The sequence below is a fragment of the Eurosta solidaginis genome, chromosome 1 (genome assembly GCF_040869045.1).
Source record: "Eurosta solidaginis isolate ZX-2024a chromosome 1, ASM4086904v1, whole genome shotgun sequence".
Taxonomy (NCBI): domain Eukaryota; kingdom Metazoa; phylum Arthropoda; class Insecta; order Diptera; family Tephritidae; genus Eurosta; species Eurosta solidaginis.
The window spans coordinates 177,696,428-177,723,414 of NC_090319.1; the positions used below are offsets into that span (position 1 = coordinate 177,696,428).

At 39.8% G+C, this 26,987-nt stretch overlaps 1 protein-coding gene and 2 pseudogenes across 1 annotated transcript in view; all 3 read right to left on the bottom strand.

Moving 5' to 3' along the window:
* The window catches only part of lobo (lost boys), a 1,557,146-nt gene that overhangs the window by 975,951 nt on the left and 554,208 nt on the right, over window positions 1–26,987 (bottom strand). The gene's annotated exons all lie outside the window — the stretch shown is intronic.
* LOC137238721 (eukaryotic translation initiation factor 2 subunit 3-like) lies at window positions 19,828–20,892 on the bottom strand (annotated as a pseudogene).
* Window positions 20,934–22,181, bottom strand: LOC137238723 (origin recognition complex subunit 4 pseudogene; annotated as a pseudogene).

Consider the following 26,987-nt stretch of genomic DNA (forward strand, 5'->3'; position numbering starts at 1 on the left):
GGGGTTGGGGGGTTGGTGTTTGGGGGGTTGGGGTTGGGCTGTACTACAGGTGGCCAACTGCTACTTTTTATAGACGAGAAAAAAGAGGGGGAGGTGGGGGATTGGAGAGCAGTCGCTCGATTAGAAATCTATGGGGCTCTTTAAAACTGCTCGGGTGAAGTCTAGGACTTAGAAATATGAGGGAACATTTAAAAATTTGCGGCCTTCAAAAATGTAGGGCCCCCATTTAATGATCCTCTCCTGAATGGCAAAGCTTTGCTAAAAGCTAAAAGCTTTTTGTTATACATCGGCCAGAACAGAAACAAAAAGCTCTAAGCTTAAGAACGTGCGCGCCTAAAAGTAGGCAAGGGAATTGTTTTGCTGTATATATATGTGTTTCGGTGTGTATATAATTTTCCTTTCACCATTTGAGTTAGAACCGGCTTTTTCATACTACTTGGTTGAAAATATGAGCCAAATCGGACAACAAATACGCTTATTGTGAATATTTCGATCCTTGCGCCACCTATGGGCGATTTCTTTCATAGGTCGCTTTATATTCTTATATGTATTATGTGTTCCAAATATGAGCCAAATCGGACCACAAATACGATTTTTGTAAATATCTCGATCCTTGCGCCACCTAGCAGCGATTTTTTTTCATAGGTCGCTTTCTATTCTTGTATGCATTATGTGTTCCAAATATTAGCGAAATCGGACCGCAAATACGATTTTTGTGAATATCTCGATCTTTGCGCCAGCTAGCAGCAATTTTTTTCTTATTATTGCATTGTCATCGGGTGCTGAACTACATTCCAAGTTTCAAGCTTGTAGCTTATCGGGAAGTTACTTATATTTCAATTACAAAATTCGTGCCAACCATCCAACCAGCCAGCCTGTCAAGTCAACCTAAATAAAACCGTTTAAAAATAAAAACACACATTTCATTTGGCTCGCTGTTAATGAACCCTTAGCAGAATAACTCTGCGTATCTATCTATATATCGCTCATTTGCTGCGACGTCGTCATAACTCAAAAAACATAATTTTCCAGGAGAGCCATTCAAAGAGTTTAACTGCCATATGTTGCGCATATAAAGGCATATTTTCATTTTTATAACACCTGCTAAATTTTTACCTGATCACGAAAATTTTTTTAATACAACATAGATCATTATATTGGGTACGTTTATATGATATTAACTCAAAATTCATGTTTTTTTAGTTATGACGACGTTGCAGCAAATGAGCGATATATAAAATTCAAATTATGTATGTAGGTATATATCGAGTTGCGTCCTAAACGGATCGACCGATCACAACCAAATTTGCACAACCCACTAGAAACCTTCCAAGGATGGTCATAGGCTAAAAATAATATCGATATATAAAAGGGGCGTGGCACCTCCCATGCAAAATTGATATTTGGTACTACATAACTCTGAAGGTATTCATGCTAGAACATTGAAATTCGGTAAGGAGTTATATGAGGTCAAACCCTAACACCTTCAGGAATATGTGGGGATGGGGAGAAGGGGGCGTGCCACCTCCCATATAAATGGAGTTTATCATACTGCATATCTTTGGATGTATTAATGGTAGGATAATGAAAATTGGTAAGGAAGTTAAGTCCGAACACCTCCAGTAAAATGTGGAATTGGGGAAAAGAGGGCGTGGCACCTTCCTTACAAATGGGATTTTTCAGAACTATGGCTGCCGTACAAACTTAGGTTATTATAACAGCTAAAGTTTGACTACAGAGTTGTTTGGCTGTTATTCCTTTTGGATGTTTAATAATCTTCCGCCATTAAAATTTTTTGTTAACTTCAGTCTATCCACATCTTCTATCTATATGTATATAAAGTTAAAATTATGAATGGTTGTATGTAGGTATAAATCGGGTTGCGCCCTAAATGGATCGGCCGATCACAACTAAATTTGAATCACCCACTAGAAACCTTCCGAAGATTGTCATAGGCTAAACATAGCTTCAATATAAAACAAGTAAGTAAGGTTAAGTTCGGGTGTAACCGAACATTGCATACTCAGTTGAGAGCTATGGTGACAACATAAGGGAAAATAACCATGTAGGAAAATGAACCGAGGGAAACCCTGGAATGTGTTTGTATGACATGTGTATCAAATGAAATGCACTAAAGAGTATTTTATGAGGGAGTGGGCCATAGTTTTATAGGTGGACGCCTTTTAGTGATATAGCCATAAAGGTGGATCAGGGTATAAAATTAAAGGTTTTAATGAGTATTTTAAAAGGGAGTAATCCTTAGTTCCATAGGTGGACGCCGTTTCCAGATATCGCCACAAAGGTGGAACAGGGGTGACCCTAGAATTTGTTTGTACAATATGGGCATCAAACGAATGGTGTTGTTGAGTATTTTAAAAGGGAGTGGGCCTTAGTTCTATAGGTGGACGCCGTTTCGAAATATCGCCATAAAGGTGAACCAGGGGTGACTCTAGAATGTTTTTGTACGATATGGGTATCAAATTAAAGGTATTAATGAGGGTTTTAAAAGGGAGTGGTGGTTGTTGTATAGGTGGTCGCATTTTCGAGATATCGCCACAAAGGTGGAACAGGGGTGACCCTAGAATTTGTTTGTACAATATGGGCATCAAACGAATGGTGTTAATGAGTATTTTAAAAGGGAGTGGGCCATAGTTCTATAGGTGGACGCCATTTAGGGATATAGCCATAAAGGTGGATCAGGGTTGACTCTAGAATGCGTTTGTACGATATGGGTATCAAAAGAAAGGTGTTAATGAGTATTTTAAAAGGCAGTGATCCTTAGTTCCACAGGTGGACGCCGTTTCGAGATATCGCCATAAAGGTGGACCAGGTGTGACCCTAGAATTTGTTTGTACGATATGGGTATCAAATTAAAGGTATTAATGAGGGTTTTAAAAGGTAGTGGTGGTAGTTGTATAGGTGGTCGCCTTTTCGAGATATCGCCATAAAGGTGGACCAGGGGTGACTCTAGAATGCGTTTGTACGATATGGGTATCAAATGAAAGGTGTTAATGAGTATTTTAAAAGGGAGTAATCCTTAGTTCCATAGGTGGACGCCGTTTCGAGATATCGCCATAAAGGTGGACCAGGGGTGACCCTAGAATTTATTTGTACAATATGGGTATCAAAAGAAAGGTGTTAATGAGTATTTTAAAAGGGAGTAATCCTTAGTTCCATAGGTGGACGCCGTTTCGAGATATCGCCATAAAGGTGGACCAGGGGTGACCATAGAATTTGTTTGTACAATATGGGCATCAAACGAAAGGTGTTAATGAGTATTTTAAAAGGGAGTGGGCCTTAGTTATATAGGTGGACGCCGTTTCAAAATATCGCCATAAAGGTGGACCAGGGGTTACTCTAGAATGTGTTTGTACGATATGGGAATCAAATTAAAGGTATTAATGAGGGTTTTAAAAGGGAGTGGTGGTTGTTGTATAGGTGGTCGCATTTTCGAGATATCGCCATAAAGGTGGACAAGGGGTGACCCTAGAATTTGTTTGTACAATATGGGTATCAAAAGAAAGGTTTTAATGAGTATTTTAAAAGGTAGTAATCCTTAGTTCCATAGGTGGACGCCGTTTCGAGATATCGTCATAAAGGTGGAGTAGGGGTGACCCTAGACTTTGTTTGCACAATATGGGTAATCAAAAGAAAGGTGTTAATGAAAATTGTAAAAGGGAGTAATCCTTAGTTCCATAGGTGGACGCCGTTTCGAGATATTGCCATAAAGTTGGACCAGGGTGACGCTAGAATTTGTTTGTACAATATGGGTATCAAAAGAAAGGTGTTAATGAGTATTTTAAAAGGGAGTAATCCTTAGTTCCATAGGTGGACGCTGTTTCGGGATATCGCCATAAAGGTGGAGTAGGGGTGACCCTATCATTTGTTTGTATAATATGGGTATTAAAAGAAAGGTGTTAACGAGTATTTTAAAAGGGAGTAATCCTTGGTTCCATAGGTGGATGCCGTTTCGAGATATCGCCATAAAGGTGGACCGGGGTGACCCTAGAATTTGTTTGTACAATATGGGCATCAAACGAAAGGTGTTAATGAGTATTTTAAAAGGGAGTGGGCCTTAGTTCTATAGGTGGAGGCCGTTTCGAAATATCGCCATAAAGGTGGACCAGGGGTGACTCTAGAATGTGTTTGTACGATATGGGTATCAAATTAAAGGTATTAATAAGGGTTTTAAAAGGGAGTGGTGGTTTTTGTATAGGGTCGCATTTTCGAGATATCGCCATACAGGTGGACCAGGGGTGACCCTAGAATTTGTTTGTACAATATGGGTATCAAAAGAAAGGTGTTAATGAGTATTTTAAAAGGTAGTAATGCTTAGTTCCATAGGTGGACGCCATTTAGGGATATCGCCATAAAGGTGGAGCAGGGGTGACCCTAGAATTTGTTTGTACAATATGGGTATCAAAAGAAAGGTGTTAATGAGTATTTTAAAAGGGAGTGGGCCTTAGTTCTATAGGTGGCCGCCTTTTCGAGTTATCGCAATAAAGGTGGACCAGGGGTGACTCTAGACTTTGTTTGTACAGTATGGATATCAAATGAAAGGTGTTAATGAGTATTTTTAAAAGGGAGGTGTTCGCCGTTTCGAGATATCGCCATAAAGTTGGACCAGGGGTGACTTTAGAATATGTTTGTACGATATGGGTATCAAATGAAATGTGTTAGTGAGCATTTTAAAAGGGCGTGGGGCTTAGTTCTATAGGTGGACGCCTTTTCGAGATATCGCCATAAATGTGGACCAGGGGTGACTCTAGAATGTGTTTGTACGATATGGGTATCAAATTAAAGGTATTAGTGAGAGTGGTGGTAGTTGTATATGTGAAGGCGTTTTCCAGATATCGACCAAAATGTGGACTAGGGTGACCCAGAACATCATCTGTTGGATACCGCTAATTTATTTATATATGTAATACCTGCCAAGATTTTAAGTGTTTTTTATTCCGCCCAGCAGAACTGTTTCATTTTCTTGTACTTAATATGGTAGGTGTCACAACCATTTTATAAAGTTTTTTCTAAAGTTATATTTCGCGTCAATAAACCAATCCAATTACCTTACCATGTTTCATCCCTTTTTTCGTATTTGGTATAGAATTATGGCATTTTTTTTATTTTTCGTATATTTCGATATCTAAAAAGTGGGCGTGGTCATAGTCGGATTTCGTTCATTTTTCATAAAAAAAAAAACAAGACAAATGGGACTTTCAGAACTGTGGCTGCCTTAAAAACTTAGGTTATTTCAACACGTAAAGTTTGATTGCAGAGTTGGGTTTGGCTGTTATTCCTTCAGTATTCTTTTATGTTATCTTTAGGGTTGGTATTTTTGGATACCCCTGGAAGAACCGGTAAAAACATTTCTGATTAATTTGATTAATTGATGTAAGAGCAAAAAGAGAAATCATTATGGCAGTTGCTTTCTCAGATACCGCGGATACCCTTTGTGCGTTGGACGTACAACTCCGCATTCAAATGACCACTGTCTGCAAACATCTGATACACCGATGTGCTACATAAGCAAACGGTCAGGCCAAAGTGAGGGTGTGCGATGTGTGCACCATGACTCATAAACAGTCGCTGCAAGTTTTAGACCGAACCCTTAAGAATTTAGGGTGTAATGATCATCCCAAAAGTGGTGCTTTCCTGTTACTTGCTGGAACAGCCACAGTTGAAGTAAATGCGTGCTTTTTCGTCTATAGACGCCTTTACGTACAAAAATTTACTCTCTTTATATGAGAGGACATTTTTCAGCAGAAGCTTTTGCTAAACAACTTCTTGAAATTAATTATGGCAAAATTCCTATTTCTTTACTAACAGATTTGATTTCTTTTCCTGCAAGTTTTTGAGAAATTATGACATCACCTGAAGCTTTAATAGCTAATGTTTCTTCCAAATATGGAATCTATCTTTACAAACTATAAATGGCTTTGAGAAAAGGCATTTTAGGCACCTTAAAATGAGGATGTTAATATCACTAAAGCCAAGAAAACTTATCACTCTATTAACACAGTCATGGCAGAGTCCCAAACTGTGTATATCCCATTGAGTTTATTAGCTCTTTTGAGCCATCAGAAATTTCTCCTCATCGATTGATCCTTAAAAAGGGCCCATAATATCTTAATATTTATGCCTCGTTATTTCGATTCTCCACGCTTATGTAGTGGGGCATCACAAAACTTTTACGAATGTCACTGAAGCAATTCGTTTTATCATAATATTTCGAAAATAAAAAAGTTTAAAACCAAGGATTCCATTGATATCGATAGATTTGTCTTTTCAATTTTAAATGCCTCAAATTTCCTATTCCTATCAATGAAGCTCAAGACGATCATTAGCTACGAATCAAGGGATTTATGAGCGCAATACAAACCTTTATAGCATCACAAGCTTCTGCTACTCAATTGTCAACCTCACCTTCGCGAAGGGAATCCTGTTACAAATATGATTATATCATACAGCTGTAGCAGAAGCCAATCTTACCAACTGATGTTTTACCCATGGCAAGTTACGCGTAGCTTGCATATTTTTATAGCAGCGTCGGGTAAACCCCACGGGCATAAGCTAGTATTGTATATTTTACAACTTTCCTACTTAAATTTCCTTAAAAATTCGCCAAATTTGCATAACAATTTTCAGATTTTTTTCGAATATGCAATTTTGTAGCCCATTCAATTCTTGCATAATAATGTGTAGCTTACAAGCAGATCGCACGCTTCACTAATTTTTGGGAATTTTTTTTCGATCTTAAATTTTTTACCCAAAGACGTCAGAAAAAAATTGCCAAAAATAAAGGAAACATCCAATCTCTTTGGAAGTTACACATTATTGTAGTAGAATTGAATGGGCTGCAAAACTGCATACTCAAAAAAATCCTGAAAATTGTTATGTAAATTTTGAAAAAAGAAATTTAGTTGTATCTAAGTAGACTTTTGTGGAACACTGTATACAGTGAACCGATGATAAACTGGGACAAAACTTAAAATGGTTTTATTCGTAACATATTTTCATTTAAAATATAGTGACATTTTTTTTCGTCAAGGGTGTTAAGCAATTTCTTTCATACAACACAAAAAAAATAAAGTTTTTACGAAAATTATTAAATACACATAAATTAATATGTTTTAATTTTAAATTAATAATTTTCCATTTTGTCTTAGTCTATCTTTGGTTCACTGTAATATAGTACGCATAGTTATTCTGGCTAGTGAATGTATACATATTGCCCAGGTCATCCCAATCATCAGTTTTTGCGGCCGTTGACATCGTCTCCAATGCTCGTTCCATCATCTCGGAGAAACCATCGTCATCTTTTTATAGCGCGACGTTGCGACACTGATCCTCGGGATGTTGACGGTGTTGACATCGAGTCATCGCAGTCCTCAGAACCGTCTGTGTCACCTGCGATGGACACTTCTATAAATCAATAGATACACGTTAAAAAACCGCTAATTATTAAAAAAAGATGCGCCTGAGTGGAGAGTCACCCGATTTAAAAAAAAAATTCAAAATAACACTATCTCATATTTTTTTTTAACAACGGTTAAAAATAGCTTTTTCGCAAAATATATTCAGGGTATTCGTTTCATTTCTTATATGCCTCGAAAAGCTTGTATAATGCAATGTAAACTTGTATGAAAAATTAGATATGCATATACAAGCTTTACAACACACAACAAGCACTGGCAACACAAGTTAGTTCTGCTATTTATGGGGTTTCTATGGGAGCTAGGAAGTACCCCGTGAATGCGAAAGTAAAAGTGAACATACTTTTCCATACACAGTACGATGCCTATCTAAAACAACGAATATTGGAGTTACACCACTTGTGCTTTACGACGAATATAAGCGTATAAACGAATCCATTGATTATTTTATTTTTCTTGTTAAAGAGCTAAATGTTATTCGCAAGAAAACGATCAAGAAATTCTTGAGCGTTTTTTTGGCAACAGCACTGTATACATTTACATACATATACCCGTTACTGTATGTTTATAAATACATACTTACACTCGGAAGATTGGACGTTGTGTTGGCCTCAATTTGCAGCGACGGCTCAAGAAACTTGAGGGAGTTGTATAGCGGATTTACGGCAGTTGAGCGTGCCGCACCCTGTCCACTTTTGCTCTGATGTTTTATGTTAAAGGCCGCCTATTATAAATGTTAAATTTAGCAATTACATACATATTTATAAAGAAAAAAAGAACTCACGCGGAAAGAGCAGCGCAGGCTGTTCCACTTACCTTAGATCGCGAAATCTTTAAAATATCCGCCACATCTTGCCATTGAGCCTCCCTCAAATTCCGGTCCCTGTATTGAGGCGACAGAAAATTCCAGGTCCCGCCCTGACCTCTACTTCTTGCACCAGCCTCTCAGTTTTCTCCGCTGTCCATTTTTCTGTAAGTTTTCGCACACGCTTCTTTTTATCTGTGGTACCGACTGGGTGAAGGAAAATTGTAGAATTGGAAGCTAACCCATCCAAATCGTTCTTCATTTTAACTTTAAACTTTAAACTAAAATGCAACAAATTAATGTATAAATTTTTTTACAAATTTTATAAAATTTACCTTTGTTGTGAAATCAGCAGTGCACACGTTTAATGACAGATTTGCCAGCATGTTGGAAAATCTGTATTGTGTGTCAAACGTTGCCAACTGCGCTGGCAAACTGAAATGTGGTCGTTTTCACTTGGATGCCAATTTGTCTGACAGTGAGCTGTCAAACCTGAACGCAACTAACACTATTTGGCAGCCCGTTTTCATTATTTAGGTAACATTTGACAACATATATTCCGTAATGAAAACGAGCCTTTACGTTGTGATAACGCTCGTATACTATCGACCATGGATGCTCTAAAACAGGGCTTTTCAAAATTGAAAGTTCGCTTGTATTAGTGAGAGCGCAATCATCGCGATGATCGTGCGGGTGAATTGATTTTTCATTTATTCGCTTACTAGCAAGTAACGAGCTAACAACAAGCGGATGTATCGCGTATAATTATGCATACATATTTTGATACCGATCTGCCGATACCCATTACCGATGTTGCTACGCCAAGTGCCAAGCGGCTACTAAAGCCGGAGTCATTGGTGCCGTATGTCGTATCGCTGTATCCGTATCCCTAACGTAATCAGCTGTTTATCGTTACGACGGTAAACCAAAACCCAATTGGTTGGCTACGATACGGTTACGACCTTAGCGGCACCAATAATCGATTGCATTGATTCTCATAAGGTTGGTCGAATCAGCTGTTAAAAGGTTACCGATAAAGCACCAATGTCTCCAGCTTAACTCAATTAACGACGACAGAACGAATCATATGCGTGTGAATTTAGAGGGCACAATTGTGCTATGAAATGAAGAGCCCTGCTCTAAAATGTGAAAACTCTCAATTATCACTAAAGTGCGATTATTTATCAGCTGAGATCCGCTTATTATACTCAATTATCGAAGATAAAAAAGGTATAATCTCTACGCTGAGTTATGAAATTAAAAATCTTGGTAGTATTGTTGCTACAGTTGCTGGTGATCTCAAATCCATTCTCACTAGTGCTGCGGACAACAATAAGCAAACAAACACTGCAATAACAAAACAACCTACAGCAAAAAGCAATTGCAAAGGCAAAGGCAATGAGTTGGCTGTCTCTGCAAGCAAAATTAACTCCAAAATTGTTACGGCTGCAAAAAACAAACAGTCAGACCCTCTCGAAAATGCAAAAGCAACTCAGTCAGTCGTAACTAGCAAGTCAATTGATAGCACTAACAGCAACTCGGCTGTACCAAATGATCAGTGTGCTATTGTTGATTTGTCTTCATCATCCAGTTCGTTTAGTGGCGCTGCCGCTTGTTCTACTAATGATGCAAATATCAGTTCTGCTGCACCTGCCAATAATAAAAATGGATATTCCGGGGTTGTAGCTTGTGGCCTTCAGGGATCAGTCGCTACTAACCTAACAGGTTAGCCAACGGGTTTCCTGCGACTCCAGTATTGGACAAAGGCAATGAGAGGCATCATTGCCTGCGACAAAGGCAATGAGAGGCATCATAGGTCTCTTTCTATTCATGTGTGTATTATGTGTTCCAAATATGAGCCAAATCAGACCACAAATACGAATTTTTTCAATATCACGATCTTTACGCCACCTAGCGGGGATTTTTTTTTCATAGGCCGCTTTCTATTCTTGTATGTATCATGTGTTCCAAATGTGAGCCAAATCGGACCACAAATGCGACTTTTGTGAATATCTCGATCCTTGCGCCACCTATCGACGATTTTTCATAGGTCGCTTTCTATTCTTGTGCGTATTATGTATTCCAAATATGAGTCAAATTGGACCAAATATACGATTTTTGTGAATATCTCGATCCTTGCGCCCCCTAGCGGCATTTTTTTCATAAGTCGATTTCTATTCCTGTATGTATTATGTTTCCCAAATATGAGCCAAATCGGACCACAAATACGATTATTGTGAATATCTCGAACCTTGCGCCACCTAGCGGCAATTTTTTTCTTATTATTGCATTGTCATCGTGTTCTGAACCGTATTTCAAGTTTCAAGCTTGTAGCTTATCGGGAAGCTACTTAAATTTCAATTACAAAATTCGTGCCAGCCATCCAACCCTGTCAAGTCAACCTAAATAAAACCGTTTAAAAAGGGATGAAACATGGTAATTGGATTGGTTTATTGACGCAAAATATATTTTTAGAAAACACTTTGTAAAATGGGTGTGACACCTACCATATTAAGTAGACGAAAATGAAAAAGTTCTGCAGGGCGAAATCAAAAGCCCTTGGAATCTTTGCAGGAATACTTTTCGTGGTATTACATATATAAATAAATTATCGGTACCCGACAGATGGTGTTATGGGTCACACTGGTCTACATTTTGTTCGATACCTCGAAAATGCCTTTACATATACAACTAAGGACCACTCCTTTTTAAAACCCTCACTAATACCTTTAATATGATACCCATATCGTATAAACACATTATAGAGTCACCCCTGGTCCACCTTTATGGCGATATGTCGAAAAGGCGTCCACCTATAGAACTAAGGCCCACTCCCTTTTAAATAATCACTAACACTTTTCATTTGATACCCATATCATACAAACGCATTCTAGATTCACCCCTGGTCCACCTTTCTAGTGATATCTCGAAAAGGCGTCCACCTGTAGTACAAAAGATTAAAAAGAATAATCGGTTTGGTGAGATGTTAACATCAATGAGCGAATGCTTGAATGCTTTATTCAAATATTGTCAGCTTATTTATACTAAATTATTCTAAACATATTCTTATATACATATTTATTTTAAGCGTACATACGTACATACATATTTACCTTAAGCATACATACGTACATGCATATATACAACTCGACACAAAATATGTACTTACACATCTGTGTTGAGCTGTGACTTCTGTGGGAAATGCAATGTCCGCAAATTTGCCGGAATGCAAATTTGGTTTGGTCGTGCGTTATACACACACCTGAATTAAATCGTGTGAATTGCTATGTCAGCAACTGTTTAGGCCACAAGCCTAAATATGGCGGTGCACCCTCGCATTACTTAACTTTTTCTTTTCGTTGTCCTTTTACCTCACATCTTTCATTTATACATATCGGTTTATACCGATAACTGTTTACCCCGCTGGATAATAGTTAAGCCTAGGATTCGGCGATGACCGCGAACAAAAGGCTTTTTACCTCTTTCACTTCTTTTGCGAACGTTTAAGAAACCGCCAGCAGCCAAGCCACCGAAGGTAAGTCTTTCAACAATATTAAAAATCCTAAAATTCATTTTGCACGTCCGTCTTCGGAAATATTGAATTGCCATTAAGTGGAGTAACTTTGCATTTGCATTTACCTTTATTTGAATAAACATTATTGTGTATTTTTTTTCTAACGAGTTCATTGAATTGTGATTAAGTGGATTAACTTTGCATTTGCATTTACTTTTATTTGAATAAACATTATTGTGCAGCCTTTATAACGTAATCGTTGTGTTTTTTTCCTTTCTTTTCTCCCCACCATTATTGCGAGCGCGCCCTATCTGTGGTCCTGCCGCCGCAACATTTGGTCCATCTCCCCGAAAAAAAAGCGAAGCGACCTAATTACGGAAATTTGCCAAATCGAAGGAATAAAGTCGAAGCACAAATTTTACGATCAGAAATTAACCAGCACATGTGAAAAGCCTAAGAGCTTAGATATTATTTATAAAAGGTATCAAATTTACAAATTAAAATCAACCAGGGAAGAAGCAAACGAACGAGCAATACATACAGTCCAACTGGTCATCACAACACACATACAGCCATAAACTCATCACTACAGCTAAAACGAATCAACTCATCATACGATATCACGTCCATTTTTCACATCATCACAATAACATCACATCTACAGTCCACATAACATCGCATCAACAGTCCACATAACATCACATCAACAGTCCACATAACATCATATCAGATCACATACGTTACCAAAACTTGTGTAAGGTAAGTGGTTGATTTTGGTGCACATTTTTTTTATATACGAACTCACGTATCGAGTGAATTTGTGATATCCATTTGCAATTCAAAGCAAGAGTTCATTGTGTCTAAACGCACACTTAGCGCCTTTAGATTATCGGCTAAGTCCCCTACCAGTGGTAAGACTTTTCCGACACAACTCAAGGCAAGACAGTCAGTGGATCTTTTGTTTCTCCTTTTGCAACAAAATTATCACTGCACTGTGCAACCACACTCGGTTTCTATAGACAGTCTTTTCGGTTGTTGATTTTCGGCAACAATCTACATACACTCTCACTTGGTTGATGAACTTGCAAAGAAATACCACAATATTCACGCAGTCATAATATTCTGCAACCACAGAAAATTTTTTTTTTTTAAAGCATTTCACCTTCGTTGGGTGGCTTGTAGTCCTTTTTGCTTAATTTCGACAATCAATCAAAGAATTGTTGCAAATCGCTCATTTGTGAATACACTTAATTCATATTAATTCGAAGGCATTTAATATAGAGTATTTTTTCACCGAGTTATAGACATATAATCAAAAACTTTTGAAGGGAAATCAGTTTATTAATCAGTTGCGAACTGAAATAATACCATAACGCCAAAAATTAGCACTGCGTTGGGTGGCTAGTGGCTCATCACAAATGGTCACAAACACAATTTTATACTGATCGTTTAATATTACATAGCTGTATGTTTTCAGCGTTTTTATAATAAATAATTAAAAGTGTAATTTTCCACATTAAGTTGGATAAACAAATTTATTGTCTTATTTATATTGGGAAAGATACCCTGGTTGGCTACTCGGCGATACTCATCAACGTTCACATAACACCTTTTGTATACACATTAAATCCTCGTCAGGATTTCTATCTGTGTTTCACTTTCACTTGTATACACATTAAACCCTCGTCGGGATTTCTATCTGTGGGTCAAATATCACCCTTTAAACACATTAAATCCATATAAGGATTTCTATTTGTGTTTAAAATCTCGAGGATTACACATCATATCCACATCGGGATTACATCTGCGTTTTTTAAACTTTTTTTAGACACACTAAATTTTCAGAAAATATTTCTATCTGTGTCCAACACACCCTTTAGACACATTAAATATTTGCAGACGAATTCTCTTCTCTGCATTGCACATCACTGTAGACACATTAAATCCTCGTCAGGATTTCTATCTGTGTTTGATATCACTTTGTACACACTAGAACCTTTCAGGATTTCTATCTGTGCTGCATATCACTATATACACATTAAATCCTCGTCAGGATTTCTATCTATAACACTGTATACACATTAAATCCTCGTCAGGATTTCTATCTGTGGCTTACATAATCCTCGTGAGGATCTCTATAAGTGGTTCATATCACTGGCCACACATTACACCACGTCAAGATTTACATCTGATTCAAATTTTTTCTTATCACTAAATTCACATAAGATTGCTTTCTGTGTTAACACATACAATCCGATCGGAGTTCAAATCCGTGTATTTTTTAGATTTTACTCACACAGCACAATGACATCAGGATTGATAGCTGCGCTACGTACAAAAAACAAAACACTCTTATAATTTTTGCTGCGGTTGAATATACACCAACGCCACTAAGTCTTTGGCCTTCACGCTCGACTCCTTCAAAGAAACAAAATATTCAAATTAATAAAATCAATGGAGACTTATATTGGATTGGCTGATTCCATAGTGGAGTTTGAGCAAGATTTCAACTCTGCCCCGGCCGAATCCCGGAACAAGCACACCCTTGCACTACTGCAAGAGGAGCTAAGGGCACTATGGAAGAAGACCAAGTCCGCATATGAAGGTCTTCTCAGCAATCCTGAGATGTCCAAAGAGGAACTCAGCTCGCTAAGAAGAAAGAACAAAAGTTGCTTCGCATGCTACCTACAATGCATGTCTGCTGTGGCGGCTGAAGCCGAAGCTATCACCCCACAGCCGGCGAAAGATGAAGCAAAGGATGAAAACTCTTCGCGCCGTGGACACAAAATTCGGCTGCCGCCTTGTGACACCGATGTATTTAAAGGCGACTACCTCTCCTGGCCAGCCTTTAATCTGAAAGATGTCGAGAAATTATACTATTTAAAACAAAAAACGCAAGGGGAGGCAAAAGAAATAGTGGGCAAGTGCTCTTTAACAAACGAGGGTTTTGCAACCGCCTGGAAAAACTTAAGCGACAGGTACGAAAATAAACGTATCGTCGTCAACACCCAACTTAAACTCTTACTTAATCTGACGGCAGTCGAACAGGAGTGTGGAACCTCAATCAAAAAGTTGCAACGGGAGATAAACAATTGCATCCCGCGCTACAATGTCATAATATTGACATCACAAATTGGGATGCAATTATAACTTACTTATGCTCCACAAAACTCCCTGAATCTACATTGGCTCTTTGGGAACAGACCGTAGAACGGAAGACAGATATCCCGAAATGGGAGGATATGGACAAATTCCTGTCCAATCGCTTCAAGACATTAGAGACGGTTTCCGATCTTAGGAGTAATAAAACAACAAAAACACCCAAAAGTCAGAGTTCGAATTCTAGGGAAAATTCTACGAAACTTGGGGTTTACCAAGCAAGCGTACCAACGTCGGCATGTAAGATGTGCAACAGTACGGAACACAAATTACGAAATTGCCAAAAATTCCGTAGGTTGTCCACGTCAGAAAAAATCGAATTTGTCAAAAACAATAGTTACTGTCTGAATTGTCTGTCGGGTGGACACACCGTGACATGATGCACTAGCCAATTCAATTGCAGCACGTGCCACGCAAGGCACAACACCTTGCTCCATCTTCCAACAGCACAACCAAAGACAACTTCTCAAAGGTGGACTCAAAACGCCACCGACAATACACCTTCAACCTCACAGCAGGCTAGGGCAAGGATGGAGTCTGAAAAAAGACAAGATAATGCTAATAACGTCTCTTCGTGTCATGCTAACACCACTCAAGCGGTGTTATTAGGAACAGCACGTGTCAATATACACTATAATGGAGTGAAGTTTTCCGCCAGAGCGCTGATAGACTCTGGGTCCGAATGCTCTTTCATAACTGAAAGACTAAAAAAGCGAATAACCCTTGCATCCAAACGTTTGCATGTGCTGGTGTCAGGAATAAATAATACACCATCTGCACAGGTAAAGGAATCATGTGCGATTACGCTAGGTTCGCCTACAGACCCCTTAGTAAGCATCAATACAGTGGCCCTAGTCCTGCCTCAATTAACAGGGGACCTTCCGACTTGCCAAGTGAGCGCAACGACTCGGCAAGCGTTCCCTGATCTGATTCTGGCGGATAAGAGGTTCTTCATTAATGAACCAGTCGACCTCATACTTGGAGGCGACATTTACCCCCAGATAATACTGAACGGTATACAGAAGAACGTTCTAAATACGCTTCTCGCCCAAGAAACCGTCTTCGGTTGGATTTTAACTGGTCGTGCAGAAGTACCTCACCCAACTAATACACGCGTATCCTTTTTTAATGAAATCAGCCTAGACAAGCAACTAACCGCTTTCTGGGAACTTGAAAACGTACCTAAGAAAAGGGCACTTAACGAAGATAATGCCTATTGCGAGGAACTTTTCAGAGCTACAACAGAAAGAAACTCCGATGGCAAATATACTGTCGCCCTTCCTTTAAACAGGATTTTCCTAACAACGTCTCCTTAGGGCCTTCCCTAAACGGCGTCTGCTCCCAATTCTACCGGAATGAGACGCGCCTAGCCAAGACACCGTCTCTACAGACAGAGTACAATAGGGTACTAGCGGAATATGAGACATTGGGACATATGTCAAAAGTTCCAAAAATCATACCACCCCACGTGACCGATTGCTACTTCTTACCCCATCATGCGGTTATAAAAGAAGAAAGCACCACGACAAAAGTTCGTGTGGTGTTCAACGCTTCGTGTCACACAGCCAATGGCACAAGCCTAAACGACGTACTTTATGCAGGCCCAGTGCTTCAGGCCGACTTAACGATTCTACTCCTTCGATGGAGATTCTTTAAATATGTTTTTAATAGCGACATCGAAAAGATGTACCGGCAAATATGGGTAAAGCCGAACCAAACACAATTCCAGAGAATAGTTTTTCGCAACAATCCTAGTGACCCTAACAGCGTCTACGAATTAAAGACAGTTACCTTTGGAGTCAATTGTGCTCCTTATCTGGCGATAAGGACACTGCACCAACTAGCAGACGACGTTGAAACTTCATCACCAATTGCCGCAGATATCTTACGGACAGGTATGTACGTCGATGACGTTCTAGCCGGGGGACACAGCATCGAATCCACACTCAAAGCTCGCGATGAAATCACAGATGCTTTACAGTCCGCAGGTTTTTCCTTCGCAAATGGACGTCAAATTGCTCAAGAATACTGAAAGGGATACCCAAACCTCATCTGCTCAACGAAGACTTTTTGGAATTCGAGGACACGAGTACGGTAAAGACCCTAGGCATTCGATGGAACGCACATGCGGATTATTTTTACTTCACCGCAAAACCAATTGAAAATCGGGATATGTTAACGAAAAGGGCAATACTTTCTGCAATCGCTAAACTTTTTGATCCTCTAGGTTGGCTCGCCCCAGTCGTCATTGTTGCCAAAATCATTATGCAAAGCATTTGGCTAGAAAGGACTGACTGGGACGAACTAGTGTCGGCAGGAACCCTAGACCGATGGCATAATTTTATGCAGGAATACCCCTCCATTAACGGAATTCGTATCCCACGTTGGGTGTATTTTACGCCAACCAACGACGTTGAAATACACGGCTTTTGCGACGCCTCGGAAAAAGCTTACGCCGCGACAGTCTTTTTACGAGAAAAGATAAAGGATGAGGTCTACGTTAACTTTTTAATAGCAAAAACAAGAGTAGCACCCGTTAAAACAATTTCCTTACCCCGATTAGAGCTATGCGGTGCAGTGTTGCTGGTCGAAACCATCGAATCAGTGTGTGAAAATGTGCATTTAGAAAATTTCAATCTACACCTATGGACAGACTCCACGATTGTTTTGGCGTGGATAAGAAAACCCCCTTGTTCTTGGTCAACCTTTGTCGCTCATCGAGTAACGAAAATAGTAGAAAAGAAACGAAACAAATCCTGGCACCACGTAGAATCCGCATCCAATCCTGCAGACCTGGCTAGCCGAGGACTATCAGCGAAGGAGTTAGTCAATAACTCTTTGTGGTGGCAGGGACCTTCTTGGTTACAAGAAGATAAGACAGAATAGCCAATACAAGAAAAGGACTATCGGACTAACATAGAGGAAAAACGGGTGCAGGTTCATACAACTTCAAAAATAAAAGAGAAAGACGACATCCTCGAACGGTTTTCCAATTTGTCCAGGGCCTTGAGGGTCATATCGTATGTTCGAAGATTTATCCAAAGAACCAATCCTAAGACAAAATCTTCCTTTAAAGCGGCATCGCACTTCATTTCACCCGATGAAATCCAGGCCACGACAAGTCAGTTAATAGCTTTCTACCAACGGAGGCACTATTCGGAGGAACTTTCGAGTTTAAATTCCGGGAAGCTCATCGGTTCAAAAAGTGAAATCCTCCCTCTTAACCCCCTTGTCGATGAAAAGGGCATATTGAGGGTGGGCGGTCGTCTTTCAGGGGCCAATGATCTTCCCTACAGTGAACGGCACCCGATAATTCTGCCGTATGACTGCCGGCTCACACGACTTCTTGTCCAGTTCATCCATAAAGACACCCTGCATGGGGAGAACCAACTTATGTTTCGTCGCCTATGCACACAATATTGGATCCCTAGGGTCAAAAATATGATCCGATCGGTCATACACAATTGCAAAACGTGCACAATATTCCGCAAGCGGACCCTAACCTAACTTATGGGAGATCTACCCTCAGAACGCACCACCTTTTCCCGGGCTTTCACCAATGCGGGGGTAGATTTTGCCGGACCATTTGACATCAAATCTTATAGCGGAAGAGGATGTCGCATGTCAAACGGTTACGTCTGCCTCTTTGTTTGCTTTGCAACCAAAGCGATTCACTTGGAAGCCACTAGTGCCTCAGTACTGCCGCATTCCTGGCAGCTTTCGATAGGTTTGTCGCTCGGCGAGGATGTCCAAAGAACATCTACTCCGATAACGGAACCAACTTTGTCGGAGCCTCCTCAGCTCTCCGCTCAGAACTCAAAGCTTTCCTGGCGGACGCTCGCAACCAAACTCTATCCAAGTACAGTCACCAAAACCTGACATGGCATTTCATACCACCAGGAGCTCCTCACATGGGCGGACTATGGGAGGCAGGGGTCAAAAACTTCAAGAACCACTTCAAGAAGATCGCTTTGGGTCACAAATTTACCCTTGAAGAGTTCAGCACACTACTTTGCCGAATCGAGTCCTGTCTCAATTCTCGACCGTTAAGCACCTCCTCCAACGAGCCGTCTAATTGGGAGCCCCTTACTCCAGGCCATTTCCTCGTTGGAGGGCACCTGTTAGCTCCACCGGAAATCGACGTCAGCGAGAATCGCGCATCACTCGTCAATCGATGGGAAAAACTTAAGGCGCTGCATCAAAACTTCTGCAAACGGTGGAAAACGGAGTATCTCACCGAATTGCAGAAGCGCGTTAAGTGGAAGCATCCACAATCAAACCTTAAACAGGGAGACCTATTCGTCATTAAGGAGGATAATCTGCCTCCTAACAAATGGAGACTAGGTCGGATAGCCAATCTTCACTATGACCCCGATAACCGAGTTCGAGTCGTCGAACTGGATACAGCAAGGGGACAAACCACCGGACCAATCACGAAATTGGTCCTGCTACCACCCTCCAGTGAGGGTGACTTGTAACTCCCAACCGTTATAACCCCGTAACCCAGCTCTCGTTCCCCCGAACGAGGCCAACCAACCCCCTAGCCCAGCTCTCGTTCACCCCCAACGAGGCCAACAACTCGCTCAACCCAGCTCTCGTTCACCCCGAACGAGGCCAACACAATCCTAACGCAGATCCATTATCTGCCACAGAATACCATTTAATCAACAAGCACGATTTTGTCTTAAAACATCTAAAATTTTATTACCGTAAGGTAATATAGTTAACATCATACCTTTTAAATCTGTTTGCGTATCAACCTCCGTTATGTTGTGCGCAGGTTCTGCCTGTTCCTGTGGTTTTGGCTGTAGTAGTATTTGAAGCAGTTGTTTGGTTCAACGTTGTTTCGCCTTTAAATTAGCTGATTTGAAATTAAGGTGATTTAGCTATCATTACTACCTACTTACCATCATAAATTAATTCCCATCAACGGGTTCGCTGTCCAATACAGGCTGTATAGTTTTACCACCGAAGATTTGACCACATCCAAGTAAACGCCAATGCTGTTCCACACGACGACTTAAAGCAACTTTCTCGCCTTTCTCAGTGCATACTGGGGTAGTGAGCACAATTTTAGCTAAATCACCCTTTGTAGCCGATATCCGAACACCTGTGCTCAACGAACCAATATTTACTAATAAAATTTCATTTCTTTGCATTTTCTCAACTCGTGCACCCTTTTTATCACCATCCGTAAGCACACCCAATAATCGTCGCAAGAGGTAGTATGAAATTTCCAATTCAATGTACCTATCAGGCAAATTGCCAACGGCACCCAGCACCTGCCCAACACGACATAATGTCGGATCTATTTTCTTACCGACACCAATCAAACCACCGGGCACTGCATATTGTAACTCATTTTGCTCAGCATACAATGAGACGATACGCGAAAAATTGGTCTACAAGTAATATTGCGTTCACTATCTTTTGTGACCACACCAGGTTCAATTTCTTGTCCAACCTTGAGAACACCACATAAAATGGAACCACCAGCTACGTCACCTTTTAAATCGTCCACCTCACATCCAGGCTTGTTTACGTCAAATGAACGTATAACGATTAATCGTGGAGGCGCTTTGAAATCACATTTTGGCACCGGAATCTTTTTTGTAATATATTCACAAAATACATCGATATTGTATTTTAGCTGAGCTGAAATTGGTATAACTGGTGCCCCTTCTTCGTATTGCTCTTTAGCTTGGCTCTTTTACCAAATCAATTTTATTTTGCAAAACTAAGATTTGTTTGAGCCGCATCATCTCAGTAGCAGCCAGATGCTCAGAAGTTTGAGGTTGAGGGCAGGATTCGCTACCAGCAATTAACAATACTGCAGCATCCATAACAGCAGCACCGTTAAACATTGTAGCCATAAGAATGTCGTGACCGGGGCAATCTACGAAGCTTACATGACGTACCAACTTGAAGCGATCCGAACATGAAGGACGTGTACAAGGAAAGCTATTATCTTTGCTGGAGTTCTTAATTTAGATAAAGAATTTAAATCATAGTTTAGCTTTGCTTAAATTATGGAACTTTGCGCCCATTGCGATACCTCAGTTGGCAGCGCTTGATATTTATGCATTGCATCATTTACTTGTCCGTAGGTTAGCGCTAGACGATGCATTTCGAAATCTTTTTGTACTTTACCAATTACGCTAGAAATCGGTTGTATTACTTCCATGTGACGCAAACGTTCAAACGCCTTCAGCGAGACAGCACGTTCAATACCTTGCATAGTGGTTGAGACCTTTGCAAACGTAGCAAATCTTGAAAACACAATTTCAAAATTGAAAGGGGTCACGATCATAGATTTCGGAATGGTGGTTTATAGCAATAACAAGACATATTTCGAGTACGGACAAGCCACAGAGTAGCTCAACTCTTTAATCAATTGTGTCGGTAGCAACCACTTCAGAAATCTGCTCTGATGTGATATGTGGCTGCGTATCCGGATCCGAAATAAGAAAATTTTTAAAAAATGATTCGCTCTTGTCCATTTCGTATAATGTACGCAGAGGAAACAGCTACCGAATTGTCATCATCAATTAAACCGGCTATGTGATTATTCCATGAGTCGACATATTTTCTATTAAAGTAATATATGGATGGATTAAAATGTTGGCGGTGAATTGTTAACCCAGCCGAATTAAACATTTTTAAATGTGATATATGCTCCACTATTGGCTTCATTTTTTTTCATGAGGTACGCTTAATAATTTGAAAAGATCCACCTACTTTTCAAATGTACTAGCTGAGGAAAAAAGGAAGATTTGTCTATGAGAAAATCTAGATTTGACACGTTTTTCCAGTCGCTCAATGACATCTAAGCGGCAAGTTGCTCCTACTACACATATTGGCGCTTGTGCTGATTGTGACACGTCGAACAAATTGTATAGCAACGTTTGATTGTGGTGCGCACAAAAGAGATCGAACTCTTCCAATATGAATATAACGCTTTTTGAGCGTTTATCTCCCGATTCTAAACATGCCAAAAGAAAAGCTGAATTTTCAGCGAACGAACCAAAAGCTTTACCATTTGCAGCATTATCTAATGCATTTGTACAGTAATTGATTTCAGTGCCAGCTTATCGTCTGTATGCAGGTTGCCATTCAAGTGCACCAGAATTGTATTTTGTTGAAAATCGGAAAAAGCAACAAGGTCAGCAAGCACTGCATTTTTTAATGTAGTCTTTCCAGAACCTTGCGGCCCAATGAGTAACAGCGAATTTGATTCACCCAACTCTGTAGTGCGTTGTAGTAGTGGCATACCATTTGGTTTTTACCATCCTCTAGAAAATCGAATTTTTCACTCAGGTGGTGCCAGTAATCCACCCAAGTTGTAGCAGGGTACCTGAAAATAAAGAGTAAATAAAAAGAAAAAGAGATTGAATAATTTTTGCAGAATTATAAAACGGAAACGATACCAGTATACTTACCATTACAAGTTTTTCTTCATAATGAAAATTCATTCAAAAATATCTCTATACTCATTTCCATGAATGAATGACATTTTGAATGAACGAAACAAGGTTGCCACTCGATGACATTTGCTTTTTTCGGTTCTTACGTAGTAAGCACATTGCGCGCGATCCAAAGGGTATCACCACTCGGATCCATGAGATCCAACACACCCGAGCGTTAGCACGTAAACAAAAATCAGAATACATATATAATCGCGAAAATATAGACCTAAAAAAGAAGGCGCGCTCTGGTTTGTATCATGGGCTTCCTTTTATCAAAACAAAAAAAAAGAAAAACCGTGAATTAAATAAGCAAAATAGGTATTTTCCTTAAATCAGTTTCCATTATTATTTTTATTAGGAAAAGTTAAGTTTTCTTCTAAACTCCAACTTAGTTTTAGACTGTTTCCTGAACTATAAAGAAATAACGTCCGAATTCTATCATACCGTGAAATCTCCAAGCCCTTTCAAGTTTTTGTTAGCCTAAACTTAACGGTGGAAAAGCAAGTTGGGGGTTACGATGCAATTTTCAAGATTAATAAAATAATTAAAGGAAAGTTCAGGAACTTTTATGAAATAGTAATTCCACCAAATGAACTTTGTGAGAAAAACCACACAAAAAAAAATGAAACATTTCATAAGTCAGGTCGCGTCAGAACTCAAACGTGAATGTCCTCGAACACTTTCGCGACATGACCATTAGGTATCATCCCGCTGCCAAATTGGCAGCACCGCACAGCTGTCTCATTCCAATGAGTGGAAGAGTTAGCAGCTGACAGCTCTACAAGTTACCACACTCGATAGTGTAGGCTATCCCTGCCAGGGTTGTGTTGAAATCAACAAACACACCACAATTTGTGATCCTCACACAACATGGCCCAAATCAACACAAAGAGTGTTCCCAGACAGTGAATAAAGGCCTCTTTACATCTGTCGCACATTTTATCCGCAGGACGTCATTTGACTAGTCATTTTAAAGTCATTCATAGGTTATATTCATAGCCACATTTGCATGGGCGTGGGTAAGTTTTGTGACCAAATTTTTGTAGGGCAATTGCAAGGAGCCGTGAAAATACACGGGTAACTCGTGATACCATCTGCTACACAAACGTAGCGTATATTACCGCATATTGCCTGTATTAGGCAAACACCAAAAAATATAGTTTGTCTTCAGTCTATATTCAATAATTTGTTAATTTTTATTTTTTTTTCTCACCATTGGTGACTGCTTTCAATATCAGAATTTCATTATGATGAGAATATTTACCAAAACTAAAGATACCTTTAGGCGTATCTCAATAAAATTATATTAAATATAACAGTGGTTTCAACCACTACAAACACATCATTACATCGACAGAATAACTTAATAAGATTATTCGTTCCACACAACTCTTTATCCCGAGTACGCCAACTCCAACCTCAGCCACTTAAGCTCCTAGTACCGGCTCATAAGCCACCCAACCTAAGAGCATCTACGAATGTTCTACTAAAAATTTGATATTCCAGAATGACTGGATTGTCCCACAAAAGCGCCAAGACGGAGGCACGCGGCAACACATTCAGCGCCCCCTGCCGGCTATGTCAAAATTCGCACAGCATAAGGCTCTGCCCGATTTACCGGGGCATGACGAACATGGATCGACTAAAGACGATCATAGATTTGCGATATTGCACAAATTGCTTATCGCCATTCCACCAACGGAAGACATGTCCCAGCGAAGATCGCTGTCATCGGTGCAACGAGCAGCACCACACGTCAACACACCTCGACGACGTTCCACCACCGTCCCAAGAGAGCGATGGCGAAGAGAGCTCCGACGGAGCCCTATCCATCCACGTCACGGAACAAACCCTGTGGTGGGAAGCGGACGTCGCCGAGGAAGAGGTCGAACGACGGGAAGATCCTGATTCTATGCTAGCCACGACACCACCGGGCGGTTCAGGACCACAACGTTTCCGACCGCTCCTACGGCATGAAAGGCCTTCAAACGCACAACGTCCCGCTCGTCACGGCGCTTAATTGGTATGGCGGCCTCGTATAATGCTCGTAACCAAGAAACCACGCTCGCGCGCCAACCAACAACGCCAGCCGGCTTCAGAACAGGACGCCTCTGGGAGACGCCTCTAGCAACAACCATTACACGCGCATTTGTAGCCATAGCTCCAACGGCGGTCGTTCGGATAGCAGCAGGAGGGAAGCTCCACGCAGTAGGCGCCCATATCGATCCGTGCGCTCCGAATTCAATCATCGATGCGAATCTCGCGAAGGACCTCGGGTTAGAGCGTACCGGCACGTCCTATCACGTGAAGTGCACGCTTGTTCTGCGAGGGAAATACGGGGTAACGGGAGCAGTGACGACCCAGGCCACAGTGGTATCGCGATATTCACGGCTTAGTCCGACAGCAACTCTGGATCCATCGGTAGCCACGTCATTCCAATTTATGAAGCTGGCGGATCCAACTTTCCACCGGTCTACACCTCTCCGGCTCACACTAGGTGCCGACGTCTACGCCAGCCTAATGGTTAGCGGCACACCACCGTCCAACGTCGGCGGGTTGCTCACTCAAGCCACCATATTCGGGCTGGTAGTGTCTGGAGCCCACCAGCAATAATCGGGTATCTGTCCATTCAATAAGTAAAGTGCACTAAAATCAACCCATGTCTATTTCGACTAACATCTCTTTATTCACAGGAATCCCACGGAGAAGCGTCTGGCGTCGGTCGAATTATGTATCCTCGTCACACTATTTTTCTTCCATACGCATTTACAGCAGGGCCTAAATTTAAGTTGAGATTCGTTAATTTTAAGTTGAGACTCGTTCTCGCGGGCCCTTTGGGACTTGGTTGTTGGGGCGTTACGATCGTTTCGAAGTTGCTCGCCGCAAGGGGGCCGGCATGTTTAGGCCACAAGCCTAAATATGTCGGTGCACCCTCGTATTACTTAACTTTTTCTTTTCGTTGTCCTTTTACCTCACATCTTTCATTTATACATATCGGTTTATACCGATAACTGTTTACCCCGCCGGATAATAGTTAAGCCTAGGATTCGGCGGTGACCGCGAACAAAAGGCTTTTTACCTCTTTCACTTCTTTTGCGAACGTTTAAGAAACCGCCAGCAGCCAAGCCACCGAAGGTAAATCTTTCAACAATATTAAAAATCCTAAAATTCATTTTGCACGTCCGTCTTCGGAAATATTGAATTGCCATTAAGTGGAGTAACTTTGCATTTGCATTTACCTTTATTTGAATAAACATTATTGTGTATTTTTTTTTCTAACGAGTTCATTGAATTGTGATTAAGTGGATTAACTTTGCATTTGCATTTACTTTTATTTGAATAAACAGTATTGTGCAGCCTTTATAACGTAATCGTTGTGTTTTTTTTTTTTTTTCCTTTCGTTTCTCCCCACCATTATTGCGAGTGCGCCCTATCTGTGGTCTTGCCGCCGCAACAGCAACAATTAGCAGATGTCTTTTTTTGTGTTGATGAAAATTTTGACTCTTTTTGTTACAGGGTAGCATATTATCTGATTTACTTATTTTGCATTGAAATTATTGGCTGTTTACACTACATCTCCCTTTTTTTCAGAATGCTTATGCATTTGGAGAATGCATGAGCATTCTATTTTTATTTAGTTAGGTATAAATTAATTCTATATTTTGTATTTTATGTTTGTAGGTTGAAAATTTACTTATTCTATTAATTTAAGTCTATTTTTGTGTATTATTATTTTCTTATTATTTATGATATTGCTATTTTCTATGTTACTTATGTAAATTTTCGCTTAACCTCATTTCCTATTGGGATTAAAGTTTCATTATTTTTATTATCGATAATTTCTACTTTATAGGGTATTAGAGTAAAATTATTATTTTTATCGATTTTTTCTACCTTATATGTTATTAATAAAATAGTTTATCCTATTGATATTTTTTTATTCAGCAGGTTATTTATTAAATTATTTTTCCTATTGAAATTTTTCTATTCTGCAGGTCATAATAAAATTATTTTTCTTATTGATATTTTCTATTCCGCAGTTCATTTTCTTTTTTTTTTTTTATTTAGTTCATTAATAAAATTACTTTTGCTATTCTACATCTATTTATCTAGATCCAAAAATCCTATTATCTAAATTTATGACCTCTCTAAAAGGTGAGGTTTCCCTAGATGAAAACAGTTAAACAAATTTTTTTTTTTTATTGGTAGTCCATTTCATATTAAAATTGAAACGTATAGAATAAGGTAATGGTTACAGTCATCATTGGTTGAAAATTGACATTGATATAAAAGCGGTATCTTTGAGCGATATCATTGATTGAGTAGATTCAATTGCTGCTAGAGCAAGAAGTAGTTATATAGTGATGAGTGGTTAAACCAATGGGTACAGTGGATGCAAAAAATTTTACATATATTTTCTTATACCATTTTTCATATTTTCCAGCAATATTTTTATTAGATCTTATGAGTCATGCGATTTTCTGGGTGACCTTCCCAGATGGGATCGTCATGATATTTATGAAGAACTTCTTTAATTTCTGTCGATATTTGTCATAGTCATAACTTCCGGGGTTAATGCAAATATTAGATCTTTGAGAACTTGGGTACCT